The sequence below is a fragment of the Macaca nemestrina genome, chromosome 10 (genome assembly GCF_043159975.1).
Source record: "Macaca nemestrina isolate mMacNem1 chromosome 10, mMacNem.hap1, whole genome shotgun sequence".
Lineage (NCBI taxonomy): Eukaryota > Metazoa > Chordata > Mammalia > Primates > Cercopithecidae > Macaca > Macaca nemestrina.
In genome coordinates, this window is record NC_092134.1 from 127,790,446 (window position 1) to 127,810,427 (window position 19,982).

The window sequence follows — 19,982 nt, forward strand, 5'->3', positions numbered from 1 at the left end:
TCCCATGCGTTCTGGGAGGGACCTGATGGGAGATAATTGAATCATGGGGGTGGTTTCCCCCATACTCTTTTCATGGTAGTGAATAAATCTCATGAGATCTGATTTTTTTTTTTTTTTTGAGACAGGGTCTCACCCTGTTGCCCAGGCTGGAGTGCAGTGGTGTGATCCTGGCTCACTGCAACCTCTGCCTCCCAGGATCAAGCAATTCTCCTGCCTCAGTCTCCCAGGCAGCTGGGATTACAGGCACTTACCACCATACCCGGCTAATTTTTGTATTTTTAGTAGAGACGGGGTTTCACCACATTGGTCAGGCTGGTCTCGAACTTCAGACCTTGTGATTCACCCACCTCAGCCTCCCAAAGTGCTGGGATTACGGACTTGAGCCACCGTGCCCAGCTAATCTGATGGTTTTATCAGGGGTTTCTGCTTTTGCGTCCTCCTCATTCTCTCTTTGAGATGGAGTCTCACTCTGTTGCCAGGCTGGAGTGCAATGGTGCAATCTCCGCTCACTGCAACCTCTGCCTCCCGGGTTCGAGTGATTCTCCTGCCTCAGCCTCCCGAGTAGCTGGGAATACAGGTGCGCACCACCATATCCAGCTATTTTATATTTTTAGCAGAGATGGGGTTTCACCATGTTGGCCAGGATGGTCTCGATCTCTTGACCTTGTGATCCACCTGCCTCGGCCTCCCAAAGTGCTAGGATTACAGGTGTGAGCCACCGTGCCCAGCCTGCATCTTCCTCATTCTCTCTTTGCCTGCTGCCATCCATGTAAGACGTAACTTGTTCCTCTTTGCCTTCCACCGTGATTGTGGGGCTGCCCCAGCCATGTGGAACTGTAAGTCCAATTAAACCTCTTGCTTTTGTAAATTGCCCTATCTTGGGTATGTCTTTATCAGCAGCGTGAAAACGGACTGATACACTAGGTAAACCACCTAGGTCAGGAGAGAGAAAGGGAATCTAAGAGACCTATATAGTAGAATGATGATGAGTATCATTTGTGCTCTTGAGATTAGCTGCATGGTGGGGATGGAGGCCCTGTGAAAATTTAAGGACCTGCTCTTGGAACTTGAATGAAGCAGGTGGATCCAAGAGACTCAGGAGTGGACGATAATGGATGTTGTACTATCCCACCTTGATCTCCCCACTCCAGGACTGAAGCCTTTGTTACCCCTGCAGCTGGGAGTGTTGTTAGTCAATAGATCTCAGCTGAAATCTTCTCCAGTTCTTGGCCTTGGTTGAAGAAAACAACCTTGCTCAAGGTCTTGCCCCTTTCCAAGAGTAGCTAAAATCCAAGTGTCAGGTTGTTTTGGGAGCATAAAGGCCCAGTCCTCTTGTTCCACTTTGGAGCAACTCTGAAGTGTCATCCTATCTCCAAAGCTCACTTTAAGATGGACTTAGGCTTTTGCTGTGACTCACAGTTTAACTTTTCTCTCTGCCCAATTATACTTTCTTTCTTTTTTCCAATTGTACTTTCTTCATGTCCCCACAGGTTTTGTTCTTGAGAGTACTTCCTAAGAAACATTCTGTACACAATCTCTTAGAGTTTGCTTTTCAGTGAACCCAGTTGGTGACCATCTGAATGCATCTTTCTTTCTTTTTCTGTTTTCTTTTTCTTTTTCTTTTTTTTTTTGAGACGGAGTCTTGCTCTGTCACCCTGTCACCCAGGCTGGAGTGCAGTGGCGTGATCTCGGTTCACTGCAACCTCCACCTCCAGGGTTCGAGCAATTCTCCTGTTTCAACCTACTGAGTAGCTGGGACTAGAGGTGCGCACCCCTGTGCCCATCTAATTTTTGCATTTTTAGTAGAGATGGGGTTTCACCAAGTTGGCTAGGCTGGTCTTGAACTCCTGACCTCAAGTGATCCACCCACCTCGGCCTCCCAAAGTGCTGAGATTACAGGCATGAGCCACCATGCCTGGCACTGAATGCATCTTTCTAAAATCCAGTCTAGTCTCTAAGAAGCCTGTAATTGCCTTCTTATTCTTGGTGTAAAGCTGCAATGGTTTTTAAACTGGTTCCAAAAAACCCTTCTGTGGAGGTGCTTCATTGCAAATATTTAATTTGAATTTCATTCTTAAAAAACAATGAATACATTTTTTTTAAATGTGTCTAAGAATGACACATGTGTCATTGTCATGCTGATAATGTGTCATGCCTATAATGTGTCATGCCTATAATGAGCCACTATATTTGGGAGACTAGGGTGGGAGGATTGTTTGAGGCCGGGAGTTTGATACCAACCTGGACAACAAAGCAAGATCCTATCTCTACAAAAAAAATTTAAAAATTAGCTAGGTGTGGTGGTGCATGCTTATGGTCCCAGCTACTTGGGAGACTGAGGTGGGAAGATCGCTTGAGCCTGGGATGTCAAGGCCACAGTGAGCCATGACTACGCCACTACACTCTGGACTGGGTAAAAAGAGTGAGACTCTGTCTCTCAGGAAAAAAAAAAAAAATTAACAATGTGAAAAGCACTAACACCAAAAATACAAACTACTGAGAAAAATGAGCACAGAAATATACATGTGCTATATTCTAAAGTTTACACATGTTTTTACAGTGTATTAACTTGAGGTGCCAACTCCTAGGATTTTTGTGCAGAGCTCAGGAGGAAGTTTCACTTTTCATTATTGTGCACATATTTCAACTTTGAAGAAATTATTTTTGGCTGGGCATGTGGCTCACGCCTGTAATCCCAGCACTTTGGGAGGCAAGTTGGGAGGATCACCTGAGGTCAGGACTTCGAGACATCCTGGCTGACATGGTGAAACTCCGTCTCTACTAAAACCACAAAAATTAGCTGGGTGTGGTGGCATGTGCCTGTAATCCCAGCTACTTGGGAGGCTGAGGCAGGAGAATCACTGGAACCCGGGAGGTGGCAGCTGCATTGAGCCAAGATTGCACCACTGGACTCCAGCCTGGGTGACAGAACAAGACTCTGGCTCAAAAAAAAATGTGATTTTGAATATATATGTACATAGTTTGGAATTCAAAAGATATAAAGGAGTATATGTATGTATAGATGTATATACATATACATATACATATGTGTGTATATATGTATATATAATATATACACATATGTGTGTATATATGTATATATAATATATACACATATGTGTGTATATATGTGTATATATACTCCTTTATATACATATGTGTGTGTATATATACTCCTGTATATGTATATATACTCCCTTATATACATATATATGTGTGTATATATACTCCTTTATATACATATATATGTGTATATATACTCCTTTATATCTTTTGAATATATACATATGTGTGTATGTGTATATATACATATGTAGTGAAAAGAATAATTCCCTTTCACCCCCATCTTCTAGTTCCCCAGTACCTCTCCAGGGGCAACTATAGCACTTAGTTTCTTGCATATTTTTCTAGAGATATCTTATGTATTAAATTATGTATATATAGTAAAAGTTTCCAGAATCAAAATGGAGTCTCTTGTGTCAGACCAAATCAACAACAATAAAATGAAGCTGGGAAGTTAAGAATGAAGGGCCCTCACTCACACATGCCTATGATAAGAACTATTACAAAGACTCTCTAAAGGGTTCTTACACATGTATGCCTATAGCAGGAATCTTTGCCAAGGATTTCCAAACTGTATCTTGCTAGGTGAGTCATAAGGACAGCTAGCAAGATCCATAAGAACACTTGCCTGACACAATGTCTCTACTAAAAAACTAGTGTCATCTACTGTGATAAGCCTCTGTAAACAATGTTCTCTGTTTCAGAACAAATTATGTGTACTTTTCTCTTCTGCCTTTAAAATCATCTCCTTGCCTCAACCTCCTTGGATAAAATGGTAGTCTCCTTAGCCTGCATATCTTGGATTTGCAGATCCACTCTGCACTCCCCATTAAACTCATTATGTTTGAAGACTATCTCTCTTGTCTGTTACTCAGGTTGACAACACACACATATGCACATACCTTTTTCCCCTATATACACTGTAATGTATGCTAAATGCTGTTTTAAAGATTGCTTATTATTATTTTTAACTTAACATATCTGCAACATTTTTGTTTATGGAAAAGGTCTTTAATATGTCATTAGTTCATAACTGCTGCTTTGCGTATTAAAGACCTTTACCTTTTCCAAAAGACCTGATCTTTTATATAATAAATATGTGGATTTTGGGAAAGAGATTCCAAAGCAGAATATCATAGCATGGATTGGCTGATATTAGCTGCATTCATAAGGTTATAAAAGAAAGAAATGAACTCAGAAAAAAAAAAATAGCCTACTTGCAAGCAGCACTAAAAAGTAAGAGATAATTCAGACATTTTAGAACTGTGTCGAAAGATACCACTTTTTCTTTCTTTCCAACTAGCAAATGATAGAAGGAGGAATAATTTCATCTAGGAAGGTCAATTAAGCCTTAGGACAAAGACCAAATCAATGATGTAGCTATGAGATGTCTGTTAAGACCTTGGATTGCATTAAGCTGGACCATACTAACCCATGCAGCTGAACAAAATGGCTTCTAGAAAAGCGACTTTAAGTGCAAGGTCCTGTGGAAACCTGATAAACTTAAAGGACCTGTAATTAAATCTAGAAAGAAAGTCATGTTCCAAGAAGAATTGTTGGTGTGACTGAAGTCAAAAAAAATGAACACATGTTTTTGAAAGAGATTTATTGTCGAAAATGCCATGAGCTTGTATTACAGGAAACTGGAAGCGTTTAGGCTATAAACAACTTTCGGGGCCCCAGATTTCCACGGGCCGAGAAAGGTACCCATCTGCCAATGAGACCATTTTCTCTATTGCCCTCGTTATCCAAGGAAAAAAATGAAAGATCTAGAAAGTGCAGCCAGGCACCACAGAGAGAAGTGAACTAGGGGCAATAGTTTGAGGATCAATTAAGGGCCTCCCACAAATGACTTCTCTCGGAGTAGCGGGGTGTCCTAGCCTTCCCAGCAGCCTCCTGAGAAACAGCAAGATTCCAGAGGGAATGGATGCATGGTCTCCAGGGAGGGAAACCACAGGGCTGGATTGGTTATTGATTGCCTGTGCGACAATGTTGACAGTAGTAGTGCACATCTGAGCTATACCCTGTGTAGAAAAATGATTGATTATTGAGGGCTGACCCAGCCCTACAATGCCAGTGCCACTCCACCTCTTTTGCATTTTGGGACTGTAGAGGGCTTCAGAACTCTGGGCTGAAGCCAGTTGCAATGACTCATGCCTGTAATCCCAGCACTTTGGGAGCCTGAGGCAGGCAGATCACTTGAAGTCAGGAGTTCAAGACCAGTCTGGCCAACATGGTGAAACTCCATCTGCACTAAAAAAAATACAAAAATTAACCGGTGTGGTGGCAGGCGCCTGTAATCCTAGCTACTCAGGAGGCTGAGGCAGGAAAATCACTTGAACCCATTAGGCAAAGGTTGCAGTGAGCCGAGATTGTGCCATTGCACTCCAGCTTGGGCAACAGAGCAAGACTTCATCTCAAAAAAAAAACCAACCAACCAACCAAACAAACAAAACGACCCACAAACAAACAAAAAACAAATTCTGGGCTGAATGAAAACAACAAATAAGATTGAGGCTGAATTTTAGTCCATCAGGATTGGGATTGAGAGTTAATTAAAATGAAGAATAGAATATAAAGAAGTGAGTTATTTGTTGTATACTGTAGTATACTGGAGTTTTTTGATTCCTATCTGTTATAAATTCATTTACCCGTTCAGTCATCAAACATTTTCTGAGTGTACACTTTTTGTCAGGGCCTGAACTAGGTGCTGGAAATACATTGGTGAACAAAACCCTCATGTAGTTTACATCCTGATACACAGATGTCTCAGTCTGTTTTCTACTGCTGTAATAGAATACCACAGACTGGGGAATTTATAAAGAAAAGATATTTATTTGGCTCATGGTTCTTGAGGCTGGGAAGTTCAAGGGCGTGGTGCCAGCATCTGTTTGGCCCTCTGGTGAGGTCCTATTTGCTGTGTCACACTATGGCCAAATGACGGGAAGGGCAAGAGAGCACATGCAAGAGAGTTTCCTTCTGTAACAAAGTCACTCCTGAGATAACTAACCCACTCCTTTAATAATGACATCAATTCACTCATAAGGGTGGAGCCCCCATGATCTAATCATTTCTTTAAAAGCCGCTACCTCTCAATACTGTCACATCAGCAATTAAATATCAGCATTAATTTTGGAGGGGGCATTCAAACCATAGCAATAGGATTTGTGACATTTGGCTGGAAACTTGGAAATAAGAGTATATATGTTGCCATGACATCCTGTTTATAAGTCCCACATCCACATTCAAATAATTTACTACTAACAAAGAGGTAGGTGCTGTGTAATTATATTGCTCCTAGAACAGGGTACAAGTAACATTGGAATAATATTTTCTCTAAGGCAGGCTGGCTACATAGCTATCAGCACAAGCACTCTTTAGCTAATTAGGATTTCAAAGGAAACATAAACATTTAAATGTAATAGGATTATACCTGGGTGGAGACATTAAGGATATTTATCTCCCTCCGTAGCTTTCAGAGTTAGTCAGAGAGCTAGGATGGTTAAGATTTAATTTTCATTTATTCAAAAAGAAATCAAATGCATTCTTCCAAGTGGGAACAAGAGGATTGGTGTCAATCTGGTCTTTCCACAGTCCCACTCAACCAATTAACCAGACATTTCACAGCAAATATCTATCTGTCTGTCAGATGTTTAAATTGTTAGAATTTTTGTTACATGTTATCTCTTAAAAAATAGACCAATATTATTAATGTGAATAGTTTATTTATATAGGATTGTATTATTAATAGTCACAATAACATTAATGTTAATTATTTTGTTATTAACAATAAATATCAATTCATTATTAATACCAATAATAAAATATAGATTAATAATGATTAAGCTAATCAAGTTTACGTTGTATTAGTCTGTTCTCACACCGCTAATAAAGACATACCCAAGATTGGGTAATTTATAAAGCAAAGAAGTTTAATTGACTCACAGTTCAGCATGGCTGGGGAGGCCTCAGGAAACTTACAATCATAACAGAAGGGGAAGCAAATACATTCTTTTTCACACGCTGGCAGGAAGGAGAAGAATGAATGCCCAGTGAAGGGGGAAGCCCCTTATAAACCATCAGATCTCATGAGAACTAACTTACTATCATGATAACAGAATGGGGGAAACTGCCCCTGTGGTTCAATTATCTCCACCTGGTCCCTCCCACGACACGTGGGGATTATGGGAACCACAATTAAAGATGAGATTTTGGTGGGGACACAGCCAAACCATATCACACATATTAATGTGAAAAAAGCAGGTAAAGTTCTGATTTTTTTCCCTTCAAACAACAAGACAATAAAACCCTAAATAAAACAAATAACATGATTATAGAAAGCATAATGTGGCAATAATCTCCCATTGAGGTTGCAATTCTAGTTCTTTCTTTATCAAAGTTTCAATGCCATAACAATTTGTCAGAGGAAAATTAGGCAGGAAAAAAGCATCTTTTCTTTCCCTCAGAAGATTGAGGGAAAGGATAAGGAGAGGGGAAAATAATGTGAGTAAATATGGTCAGCTTAAAATAGAGTAAATGTAACTCCATATCTAAAATTGTTTACCCAGACTGCTTTTTTCCATGAAGAACACCAATAATTATCAGTATTTGGCAACAAAGTTTGCAGATTGCTTCATGTGAGGTTAATATTTAACTTCCATTTTCCTTGGAAAAGACTTTCAAACAGAATTTCTATCTGGGTGTTCTTGAGGGTATTGTACTGGTTCAATTCTTTGTTATAAACTATTTTGGGGGAAAAGCTGAAATGTTTCATACTTACGTTTCTTTGCTTGGCAAAGTTGATTGTGTTGGATTTTGTAATTCTATTCTTTTGTTAAAATGACAATTTTTTTTTTTTAAATTTGAGACACAGTCTCAATCTGTCACCCAGACTTGAGTGCAGTGGCGTGATCTTGGCTCACTGCAACCTCCGCCTCCCAGGTTCAAGTGATTCTCCTCTCTCAGTCTCTTGAGTAGCTGGGATTATAGGTGCATGCCACCACGCCAGGATAATTATTGTGTTTTTGTAGAGATGGAGTTTCACCATGTTGGCCAGGCTGGTCTTGAACTCCTGACCTTAAGTAATCCACCTGCCTTGGCCTCCCAAAGTACTGAGATTACAGGCGTGAGCCACTGTGCCCAGCCTAAAATGGCAATGTTAATGAGCAGATATTTTCCCCTCTAGAAGCCCTTCTGAATTCAATGGGAGGCCTTCTTTGGGTTACTTGTCTTTACTTAGAGGGATATTCTGAAAGCCAACTGTGGTGAATACAAAAATAAGGGAACTACAGGTCATAGAAATGTATCAAAATGTAGTGGCTCACAGACGGTGTAACTTAATTGATTTAACAGGTTTTATAATCAAGTTCTAGTGGTTGATTTCAATCTCCTGTCAATGTGGGTTGACCAACTAAATAATTCCAGGTTTTCCTCCCCTCCCCTGGCATGTAAAGTAATCCAGGTTTTTCATAGTGAAATTGGTGTGCTTTTTTTTTTTTTTTTTGAGACAGAGTCTCCCTCTGTCGCCCAGGCTGGAGTACAGCGGCGCGATCTCGGCTCACTGCAAGCTCCACCTCCCGGGTTCACACCATTCTCCTGCCTCAGTCTCCCAAGTAGCTGGGACTACAGGCGCCCACCACCACGCCGGGCTAATTTTTTATATTTTTAGTAGAGATGGGGTTTCACCGTGTTAGCCGGAATGGTCTCGATTTCCTGACCTCGTGATTCGCCCACCTGGGCCTCCCAAAGTGCTGGGATTACAGGCGTGAGCCACCGCGCGGCCGGTATGCATTTTTTCAAAAGAATCAGCTAAGCTTGGGTGTTTGGGATAATAACAAAAATGCTTTCTTACCTTCTACCACCTTATTAGCTGAGTTAACTGAGAGGGTGTTACTGAACTCCATTATTTCTCATTCATTCTCCTCCCAGCTCCCTGGGATTCCAGCAATTATGGTAGTTCTTACTTCTGATTTTTTTTTTTTTTTTTTTTTTTCCCTCCACATGACCTTTGGTATTTATGCGGCCAGTCTCATCAGCATTCAAAGATTTTCGGGATTTCCAAGTCATAATCTCAGATCCTACAAGGCTCTCGGTTTTGGTTCCTTGGGGAGTTTGCCTCAAGACATCAAGAAATGTTCATCGAGCTGGGCGCGGTGGCTCACACTTGTAATCCCAGCACTTTGGGAGGCTGAGGCGGGTGGATCACCTGAGGCCAGGAGTTCAGGACCAGCCTAGCCAACATGGCAAAACCCCATCTCTACTAAAAATACACAAAAATTATCTGGGTGTGGTGGCGCGCCTAGCAAATTACCACAGGAACAGAAAACCAAACACTGCATGTTCTCACTCATAAGTGGGAGTTGAAAAATTGAGAACACATGGACAAAGGGAGGGAACATCAGGTACCAGGGCCTGTTGAGTGGTGGGGAGTGAGGGGAGGGAACTTATAGGATGGGTCAATAGGTGCAGCAAACCACCATGGCACACGTATACCTATGTAACGAACCTGCACGTTCTGCACATGTATCCCAGAACTTAAAAGTAAAATTAAAAAATAAAAAAAAGAAGAAAAAAAAAGTTCTGGCACATAGTAGGTGTTTTATTTAAATTTTTGAGTAACTAATAAATTCACATGGTTTTATAAATAAATAAATAAATAAAGTGGCCAGGCACAGTGGCTCATGCCTGTAATCCCAGAACTTTGGGAGGCCGAGGTGAGCAGATCACTTGAGGTCAGGAGTTCGAGACCAGCCTGGCCTGCATGGTGAAACCCCGTCTCCACTGAAAATACAAAAATTAATTGGGCATGATGGCACACACCTGCAATCACTTAGGTTGGCTGCTCAGGAGGCTGAGGCAGGAGAATTGCTTGAACCTGGGAGGCAGAGGTTGCAGTGAGCCCAGATTGCACCACTGCACTCCAGCCTGGGTGAGGGTGTGAGACTTCATCTCTAAATAAGTAAATAAATAAATTAAAATGGTTTTAAAATCAAGAGGTATAAAAAGTTGTACAGTGAAAAGTTCCCTCCTTATTCTTGTATTCAGGTATCCTCATCTATCCCTTTTCCGTTCCTCACTGATCATTCCCTGGTACTACTTTTGGTTTCCTTCTGCAGTTTCTTTATGTGCATTTAAGTGCTGTTATAGATTGAGAGATTTTCATCTTTTAACACTCACATGGCTTAAAATTTCATATGTTTATTATCTCCACCTCCTTATCGTCTCTCATCTACTTAAAAAAATACTTTAGACTGGGCACAGTGGCTCACACCTGTAACCTCAGCTCTTTGGGAGGCCAAGGCAAGGGGACAACTTGAGCCCAGGAGTTTGAGACCCACCTGGGCAACATGGCGAGACCCCGTCTCTACAAAAAACAAATTAGCTGGGTGTGGTGACATGTGCCTCAAGTCCCAACTACTTGGGTGGCTGAAGTGGGAGGATCACTTGAGCCCAGGCGGTAAAGGCTACAGTGAGCCGTGATTGCACCAATGCACTCCAGAGTCTCACTCTGGGTGACAGAGTGAGACTCCGTCTCAAAAGAAAAAAGTCATAGACTTTATTTTTTAGAACATTAAGTTTCCAGCAAAATTCGGCAGAAGGCACAGAGATTTCCCATATATCTCCTGCCCCCACATATGTATAGACTCCCCAGCTATCAAAATCCTTCACCAGAGTGGTACATTCATTACAAACAATGAACATATATTGGCACATCATTATCACTCCGAGTCCAGAGTTTACATTAGGGTTCATTCTTAGGGATGTACATTGTGTGGGTTTTGACAAATGCATGATGACATGCATCCACCATTATAGTATCATACAGAATAGTTTTGCTTCCCTAGAAATCCTCTGCCTGTTCATCCGTTCCTCCTAACTCCTAGAAACCATTGATTCTTTTACTCTCCATAGTTTTGCCTTTTCCAGAGTGTCATATAATTGGAATTATACAGTATATAACCTTTTGAAATTGGCTTATTTTGCTTAGTTGATGCATTTAAGTTTCCTCCATGTCTTTTTATGGCTTGATAGCTCATCTCATTTTAGCACTGAATAATATTCCATTGTCTGCATGTTCCACAGCTTATTTATTCACTCACCTACTGAAGGACGCCTTGGTTGCTTCCAAGTTTTGACAATTATGAACAAAGCTGCTATACACATTCATATTCAGGTTTTTGTGTGGACATAAATTTTAAACTCATTTGGGTAAGCACCAAGGAACACAATTTCTGGATCATATGGTAAGAGTAAGTTTAATATTATAACTGGCAAACTGTCTTCCAAAGTGGCTGTACAATTTTGCACTCCCACCAGCAATGGATGAGAGTTTCCCACTTACTTTTCAACAAACTGCTGGCACTTTCCCACTTTCCCCACCCCACTAAAACTTCTTTTGCTAAGAAAAGCAATGGTGTCCTAGTTGCTGTCAAAGTGCACTTTTTAACTCTTATTTTACTGGACCTATCTGTTGACGACTCACATATACTTTATTCTCTTATCTCTTCACCTCGAATACTAGTCTTTTTGGTTTCTCTTCTCCCATTTAGATGGCTCCGTCCCTTTTTCTGTCATTAATGGTTTTTGGTCTTGGTTTATCCCTCAATTGTTGGTATTTTAAAATTTTCTCCTTCATACTTTTGTAACTCCACACACTCTTCAGAGGTGATTTCCAAAATCTAACAGCAGTCCAAAGATTGTTTTTGTTTGTTTGTTTGTTTGTTGTTGTTGTTGTTTTGATTCAAAGTCTCGCTCTGCACCCAGGCTGGAGTGCAGTGGTACCATCTCAGCTCACTGCAACCTCTGCCTCCAGAGTTCAAGCAATCCTCCCACTTCAGCTTTCTGAGTAGCTGGGACTACAGACATGTGTCATCACACCTGGTACTTTTAAAATTTTTAGAAGAGACAGAGGTCTCCCTATGTTGTCCGGGCTGGTCTCCAACTCCTGAGCTCAAGTAATCTTCCTGCCTTGGCCTCTCAAAGTTCTGGGATTACAGCAGAAATTCTTAACTGAGTTGGAGATACACATTTTCATCAGCTTATTGCTAATCTCCACCTGGATGTCTATTAGACTGCTAAAATTCAGCATATTACTCCATTCCTGGCTTCTCTTTCTTTATTTTTGATCCAGGTGGGTGGCACTACTGTCCATCTTAAACTGCTCACACCTGAAATCTGAAGTCTTCTTAGATGCCTTTTTCTTGCTTGGCCCTCCACATTCAGGAAAATTGATTTTACTTCCTAGAGGAGCCTTCAGTCTGCCTCTCCTTCACATTGCCACAGTCACTGCCTTGGATCAGCCCTCCTTCTTCATTTCCAGTACTGATGCAATGGCCTTCTGATTGTTCTCCTACTTCTGGTCTCACTCTCTGCTCTTCGCCCTCCACACCAGTGTCTGGGTGATCTTTTTATAAAGTAAACTTCAACAGTGTCATTCCTCTGCAATACTCACGGCCTTGAGGAAAAAAAGTCTGAGCTCTCAAGTGTGGTGGGCAGCATCCTTCATGGTCTAACTTTGCCTGTTCTTTTGACTCTGTTCCTCCCTGAATTTCCTGGGGCTTTCCGTGCTTTCTTAGGCCCCTGGAATGTCACATCTCTGCCTGTGCCTGAAATACCCTTCTCTTGTCTGCCTAGGTGCTGTCTTTATTCTAAAGGACCTCTTTTATTTGGAGCTTCTCCCTCTTCTACTCCCATCCCCACCCCCAGCTGAGTTAAGTGCTTCTTTCTTTCTGGACCATAATCCCTTGACATCTCAGCAGCACTGCCAGTCACGCCATTTTATACCGCTCTATTTTCTCGTTCAAGATCCTGTGGACTTTTTATGTGCATAACTTTTACTTTAACACTTACAAATGACTTTCCCATACACTATTTCCTTTGATCTTCATGGTACTTCTTTTGTCCTTGAATTGTGTATAAAACCCTAAAAGCTAACAACAACAACAACAACAGAGTCTGAAACAAAGTTTATACATTAACACTTTATTTGGAGTGGAATTCCAGGGCAGCAAGAGTGAGGGAAGAAGGAAGGGGGGAATTCAAGCAGAGAGGGAGGGTATGCAAACATAAGGTGGCATCTTTCTTATCCTGCAGATCCCTATTTCACAAAGAGACGCAGCCAAGCCCACATACAGGGCATCTCCTGAGAGGCTGCATAGATCCACTGAGCCCTGGAACAGACCATTAGGTTTGGAAAGGTGGAAAAGTAAGTCATTTATTAGTCAGTGGCTTCTTATTTTGTGCTTTTCATTGGACAAAATTTAACCAATTTCTCTTTCTTGCTTTCTTGCCTTTTTAAAATTTTCAGAGCAGAAGAACTTGGCCATCTAACTATTTTTAAATTTCCCGGACCTCCAGGGTGTTACTTGCCTCCCCACCCGCCCCCGCTGCCACCTTTCCCCAGCAGCTGCTGGGGATGCCAACAGCTGGGGCTGGTTGGGTAGAACTCGGGCGCCTGAGCAGCCCAGGCTCCTGCTGGGGCAGATACGATGCAGCTGTGTGGAAGCTCAGCCAGTGGCATGAGGAGAGGAAGCAACTGTAGTGGCAGGGGGCTGTCACTTTGGCAAATTGCCAAGGGGCCAGGGCAGGTTGGATCAAGCAATTCTTTTTTTCTAATTGAGATTTTATTGGTTGTGTTGGGGATCAGTAAGTACATAGACATTTCACAATTTTGCACAATTTGTACATAATTTTGTACCAAAAATCTAAAAAGCCATGTATTGTAAGCTTTAAAAGCAGATATTCTCATGACTTTGCAGCTTGAAATTTGAAGGCCAAATTTCCTTAAGAAGATATCAAATGCCAGTGTCTTCAAACGTGGATAAACTGTTACGTAAGTACCACCAATTAACAATTTTTTATTTTTATTATTATTATTACTTTTTTTTGAGATGGAGTCTCGCTCTTTCGCCCAGGCTGGAGTGCAGGGGTGTGATCTCGGCTCACTGCAAACTCCACCTCCCAGGTTCATGCCATTCTTCTGCCTCAGCCTCCCAAGTAGCTGGGACTACAGGCGCACATCACCACTCCCGGCTAATTTTTTGTATTTTTTAGTACAGACGGGGTTTCACCGTGTTAGCCAGGATGGTCTCAATCTCCTGACCTCATGATCCACCTGCCTCAGCCTCCCAAAGTGCTGGGATTACAGGCGTGAGCCACTGCACCTGGCCAACAATTTTATATCATAGACACTACATACTGAAATTTTCTTTTTTCTTTTTTTTTTTTTTTTGAGACGGAGTCTCGCTCTGTCACCCAGGTTGGAGTGCAGTGGCCGGATCTCAGCTCACTGCAAGCTCCGCTTCCCGGGTTCCCGCCATTCTCCTGCCTCAGCCTCCCGAGTAGCTGGGACTACAGGCGCCTGCCACCTTGCCCGGCTAAGTTTTTGTATTTTTAGTAGAGACGGGGTTTCACTGTGTTAGCCAGGATGGTCTCGATCTCCTGACCTCGTGATCCGCCCGTCTCGGCCTCCCAAAGTGCTAGGATTACAGGCTTGAGCCACCGTGCCCGGCCCATACTGAAATTTTCAATCTTTCACAGCACATTAACAAAGTTCCTAGGAAAACAGGACTGCCACAACCACAGATGCTACAGAGTGCACACAGTTTTGACAGGGAGGGCCACCATCAAGGAATGGTTTTCTTTTTTTATTGAGACAGAGTCTCGCTCTGTCACCCAGGCTGGAGTGCAGTGGCGTCATCTTGGCTCACTACTACCTCTGCCTCCCAGGTTCAAGCAATTCTCCCGCCTCAGCCTCCCAAGTAGCTGGGATTATAGGTGTGTGCCACCACACCTGGCTAATTTTTTGTATTTTCGGTAGAGATGGGGTTTTGCCATGTTGGCCAAGCTGGTCTCGAACTCCTGATCTCAGATGATCCACCCACCTCAGCCTCCCAAAATGCTGGGGTTACAGGTGTGAACCACTGCACCTGGCCCAAGGAGTAGTTTTCTTAGGAAACAATTCTACTAAAAAACAACATGGGAATAGGATTAAAAATGTTCAAGGCATTAAGTACGGGACTGTGACCCCATATTGCCATGTAGTATGTTTTCTATATAGGATATAAAAACTATCCCCCATTTGTGGAATATTAAGCTGACACCCAAGACAGTCAAGATACTGGATACTCCCGTAATCCAGTATCCCACATTATTTGCTTGTTGTACCAAAAAATAAATAACTAGAAAATGATTCCATCTCTTAAATAAAAGCATTCACACTTAAAAAAATGGGATGAAGAGGGATTCCCTCCTCTTAAAAATGTTTCTAGAGGCCGGGGATGGTGGCTCACATCTGTAATTCCAGCACTTTGGGAGGATGAGGTGGGTGGATCACCTGAGGTCAGGAGTTCCAGACTAGCTTGGCCAACATGGCGAAACCCCATCTTTACTAAAAAAAAAAAAAAAAAAAAAAAAAAATTAGCTAGGTGTGGTGGCGGGCACCTGTAATCTCAGCTACTCCTGAGGTTGAAGCAGGAGAACTGCCTGAACCCGGGAGGCCAAGGTTGCAGTGAGCCCAGAATGTGCCACTGCACTCCAGCCTGGGCAATAGAACGAGACGCTGTCTTAAAAAAAGAAAAAAAAAAAAGTTTCTAGAGCTACTAAAACACTTGTCATTTACAAAATAGTTGATAAAAAATATTCATACTAGGAAGGGAGACAGGAACTGCGGATAAGACAGGGCATATGATACTAATCAGACGTGGCTTCTTTGTCTCCAGCTTCATCAGAGGCTGGACTTTCCCCATTTTCAGTTTCTCCATTTTCTGCAGGTAAATCTTCTTGAGTTTCTTGGTTAGCCATTTTGGCTTGTTTTCCCTTTACTCTTCTTTTTCCCTTTTGTTTCCTTTTTTTTGTCTGAAGGTTTATCCTTTCCTGCTGCCGTTTTTGTTTTTGTTTCTACTGTTGCAGGAGCAGGTTTAGCTGACAACCTCACCCATCTCCTCTTGGCATCTTCCTTCCCTGTGTCTTGGGCTGAGCTGACCTTCCTCTTGTGTATCTTGGTGGTGAGGAGGCCACTGCCGCTCTTACAGCTCACGCTGCTGAGACCTGCAGCTAGGGCAGTGGGAGAACCTGATGGAACCTGGGTCAGGTCAAATTGATACAGCACATACACAGTCAAATTCACCAACGATGTTAGAAAAACCCAGTTTTCCTCATATTGCTGGTGAGGGAACTGAAACTAGAGAAACAAAGTAATTTGTCCAAAGTCACACAACCATTATGATTGAGTTAGAATGTATTTCAAAGTACTTTTCCCTATATATTTTACAATGTTTTGCACTGAACAAATGTTATGTCTGAAGTTTCTATTCTTTTTTTTTTTTTCTCTCCTTCCTTAAACACTTACGACGTTTTTTGTTTTTAACTTTTATTTTAGGTTCAGGGATACATGTGCATGTTTGTTATATGTTATATGTGCATGTTGTTTGGTAAATTGTGTGTCATGGGAGTTTAGTGTACAGATTATTTCATCACCCAGGTAATAAGCATAGTCCCCGATTGGTAGTTTTTTGATCCTCACTCTCCTCCCTCCCTCCAAACTCAAGTAGGCCCCAGTGTCTATTATTACGTCTATGTCTATTGACATAAAGTCCACTCAATGTGAGAACATGCAGTATTTGGTTTTCTGTTCCTGTGTTAATTTGCTTAGGATAATGGTCTCCAGCTTCATCCATGTTGCAGCAAAGGACATGATCTCATTCCTTTTCATGGCTGTGTAGTATTCCATGTATATACATACCACATTTTCTTTATCCAGTCTTCCACTGATGGACATTTAGGTTGATTCCATGTGTTTGTTATTGTGACTAGTGCTATGATGAACATACACATGCATGTGCCTTTATGGCAGAACAATTTATATTCCTTTGGGTATATACCCAATAATGGGATTGCTGGGTCAAATAGTAATTCTGCTTTGAATTCTTTGAGAAATCTCAAAACTGCTTTCCATAATGGCTGAACTAATTTACATTCCTACCAGCAGTGTACAAGTATTCCCTTTTCTTTACAACCTTGCCAACATCTGTTATTTTTTTGACTTTTTCATAATAGCCATCTGACCGGTTTGAGATGGTATCTTATTGTGGTTTTGACTTGCATTTCTCTTTTGACTAGTGATACTGAGCATTTTTTCATATGCTCTTTGGCCAGGTATATGTCTTCTTTTTTTTTTTTTGGAGACAAGAGTCTTGCTCTGTTCTGGAGTGGAATGCAGTGATGTGATCACAGCTTCCTGCAGTTTCTACCTCCTGGGTTCAAGCTATTCTCCTGCCTCCAGAGTAGTTGGGACCACAGGTATGCATCACTACACCTGGCTAATTTTTTATTTTTGGGAGAGACAAAGTCACTATGTTGCACAGGCCGGTCTCAAAGTCCTGGGCTCAAGTGATCCTCCCACCTTTCGGTCTCCCAAAGTGCTGGGATTACAGATGTGAGCCACTGTGCCCGGCTGTATGTCTTCTTTTGAAAAGTGTTTATGTCCTTTGCCAACTTTTTAATGGACAAATGCTTGTTAATTTGTTTAAATTACTTATAGATTCTGGATATTACTCCTTTGTTGGATGCATAGTTTGCAATATTTTCTCCCATTCTGTAGGTTGTTTACTCTGCTAATAGTTTCTTTTGCTGTGCAAAAGCTTTTTCATTTAATTAGGTCCCATTTGTCCATTTTTATTTCTGTTGCAATTGCTTTTAGTGTCTTCATGATGAAATCTTTGCTTAGTCCTATGTCCAGAATGGTACTTCCTAGGTTCTCTTCCAGGGTTTTTATAGTTTTAGGTTTTACATCTAAGACTTTAAACCATCTTGAATTGATTTTTGTATATGGTTAAAGGAAGGGGTCAGTTTCATTCTTCTGTGTGTGGCTAGCTGGTTATCCCAGCACCATTTATTGAATAGGAAGTTATTTCCCCATTGCTTGTTTTTGCCAACTTTGTCTAAGATCAGATGATTGTAGGTGTGCAGCTTTATTTCTGGGCTCTTTATTCTGATCCATTGGTCTATGTGTCTGTTTTTGTACCAGTACCATGCTGTTTTGGTTACTGTAGCCTAAATACTGATGACTTGATTTAGCCAGCCAATTAACAGTCCAGCCCTTTCTGTCTGGACTGGTCCGTCCCTTTCCAAAACTCTTATTTGTACCCCAAGTTCCTGAACTCCAATTTTTTTTTTCTGCAAAGGGCACTGGTGGCAGTTTAAAGTAGGGCAAGTCCCTTCAGACTTTAGGTTATCTTTAGGCTGTTTCCCAAAGACTTTAGGCTGTTTCCCATGCCCAGGATGCATGGGAAACAGCTGCAGGTTCAGGCAATAATGATAAACCCAGAGATACTAAGTTCTGGACTTCTTAGTGGCCTATTTGACTAGTAATTATCTAGTCTACAAGTCCTCAGGTCCAGGTAGGACAAAAAGGACACTATTGCTTTATCTTGATTGGCTCTCTAGACATGGTTACCTTTTACATAGAAGGGAGGCTCTATCAGAGGAAAGTTGGAGATGGGACAAATCTCAGGTGAACCCTATTCTAATTGAGTGCAATTGCCCCATTAATCAGCAACAGCTGAGCAAGACCAGCATCCCCCCCCCTAGAACCTATTATCTTTGCGGCTGCCTTATCTTTGTTGCTTCTTAGGTCCACGAAGACCCTGCTGCTTGTGTTTGTGTGTAGATAGAAAGGGGATCTCTGGGGCAGCTGTATCTTCCTCTATGGACAAGCGTGATACATATGGAAATTCCAAGTGGTGACACCTGTGAAGAAGTGGACAATTCTGGAACCCTGGTGTCTGTGGCAAAGAAAGAAAGGAAGCAAGGAGAACCAGCCACCCTGAAAGGAGGTAACAATGGTTAGCCTTATGCAGCGTTTCCTTAGGTCACTGTATCTTCTTCATTTTTTTCTCTCATTTCTTCTTTCCCCCAAAGTAACAGTGCCAAATATAAAATACTGTTGCATTGAACCAGGTCTCCTTCTAAGCCCTGGAGAACTGGAACTTTCCTCCATTTTATTACGCATGTTTTTCTTGCTTACTTCAGGTCAGAAAGCCTATATACAGGCAGGAATAAAACAATGAAAGTCAATCTTTGCTGCTGGCTCTATGCATGTGGTCAAATGATTATTGGCAAGAGCACTGTCAGGATGCTAGCAGGGGATTCTGAAGGTGTCTGCTAATAACATATTCTCACAGGGTGATTTAGGGAGGTTGCAGGAGTACAAGGCTCTTTCTGGTGTGAAGTGCAATTCCACTCTCCTTGGGGACTGTCTGACCACCTTGTCCTTTTTCCTCTCCCCCGAGACTGCCCTGTGGTCCCACCCAGTGTTTTCATAAAGAAACATTTTTAGATAATAACACATAGAAATTACCTGCTTGGCCACTTAACATATCTGGGTGCCAGAAAGCCACCATGGAAGGGGCAGGCATTCTGTGGGACTCCCCTGCTTTTTAAAAGCTGAGTTCAATCTCTGCTCTTCCAACAGTGTCTGGTGGAATCGTTTGAAACTTTCAAAACAATTTGATAGGAATTTTATGTCTGTTGAATCTAATAAAAAACTTGATCTTGTATTCCTTTTTTTTTTAAATTTTCTTTTTCTATTGACTCATTTTTAGTGTATTTTATTAGGGAATCAGGGGTGATTGGGAAAGAACAACAAAAAAAACTGTTCCCTAGGCGTTTTGAGAAGCAGCGCCCCTAAGTCATGCTGGTGCCCAACTTCTCTTACCCATATTGGCGCAGGGATACCCTCTGCAGAGGTCTCCTCCCAGAGTCCCAAAAAAGGAATGGAGCAATTTCCCTGCAGTCCCCGGTGTTCCCACTCAGCCTGTCCGCCTTACTTCCGGGAAACCGGGAACATGTTGTGGGACCGCCTCCTCTCTTCCTCTTTCTTCCTGTCCTACAATGCCCTTTGTCAGGAGAGGGCGGATGTT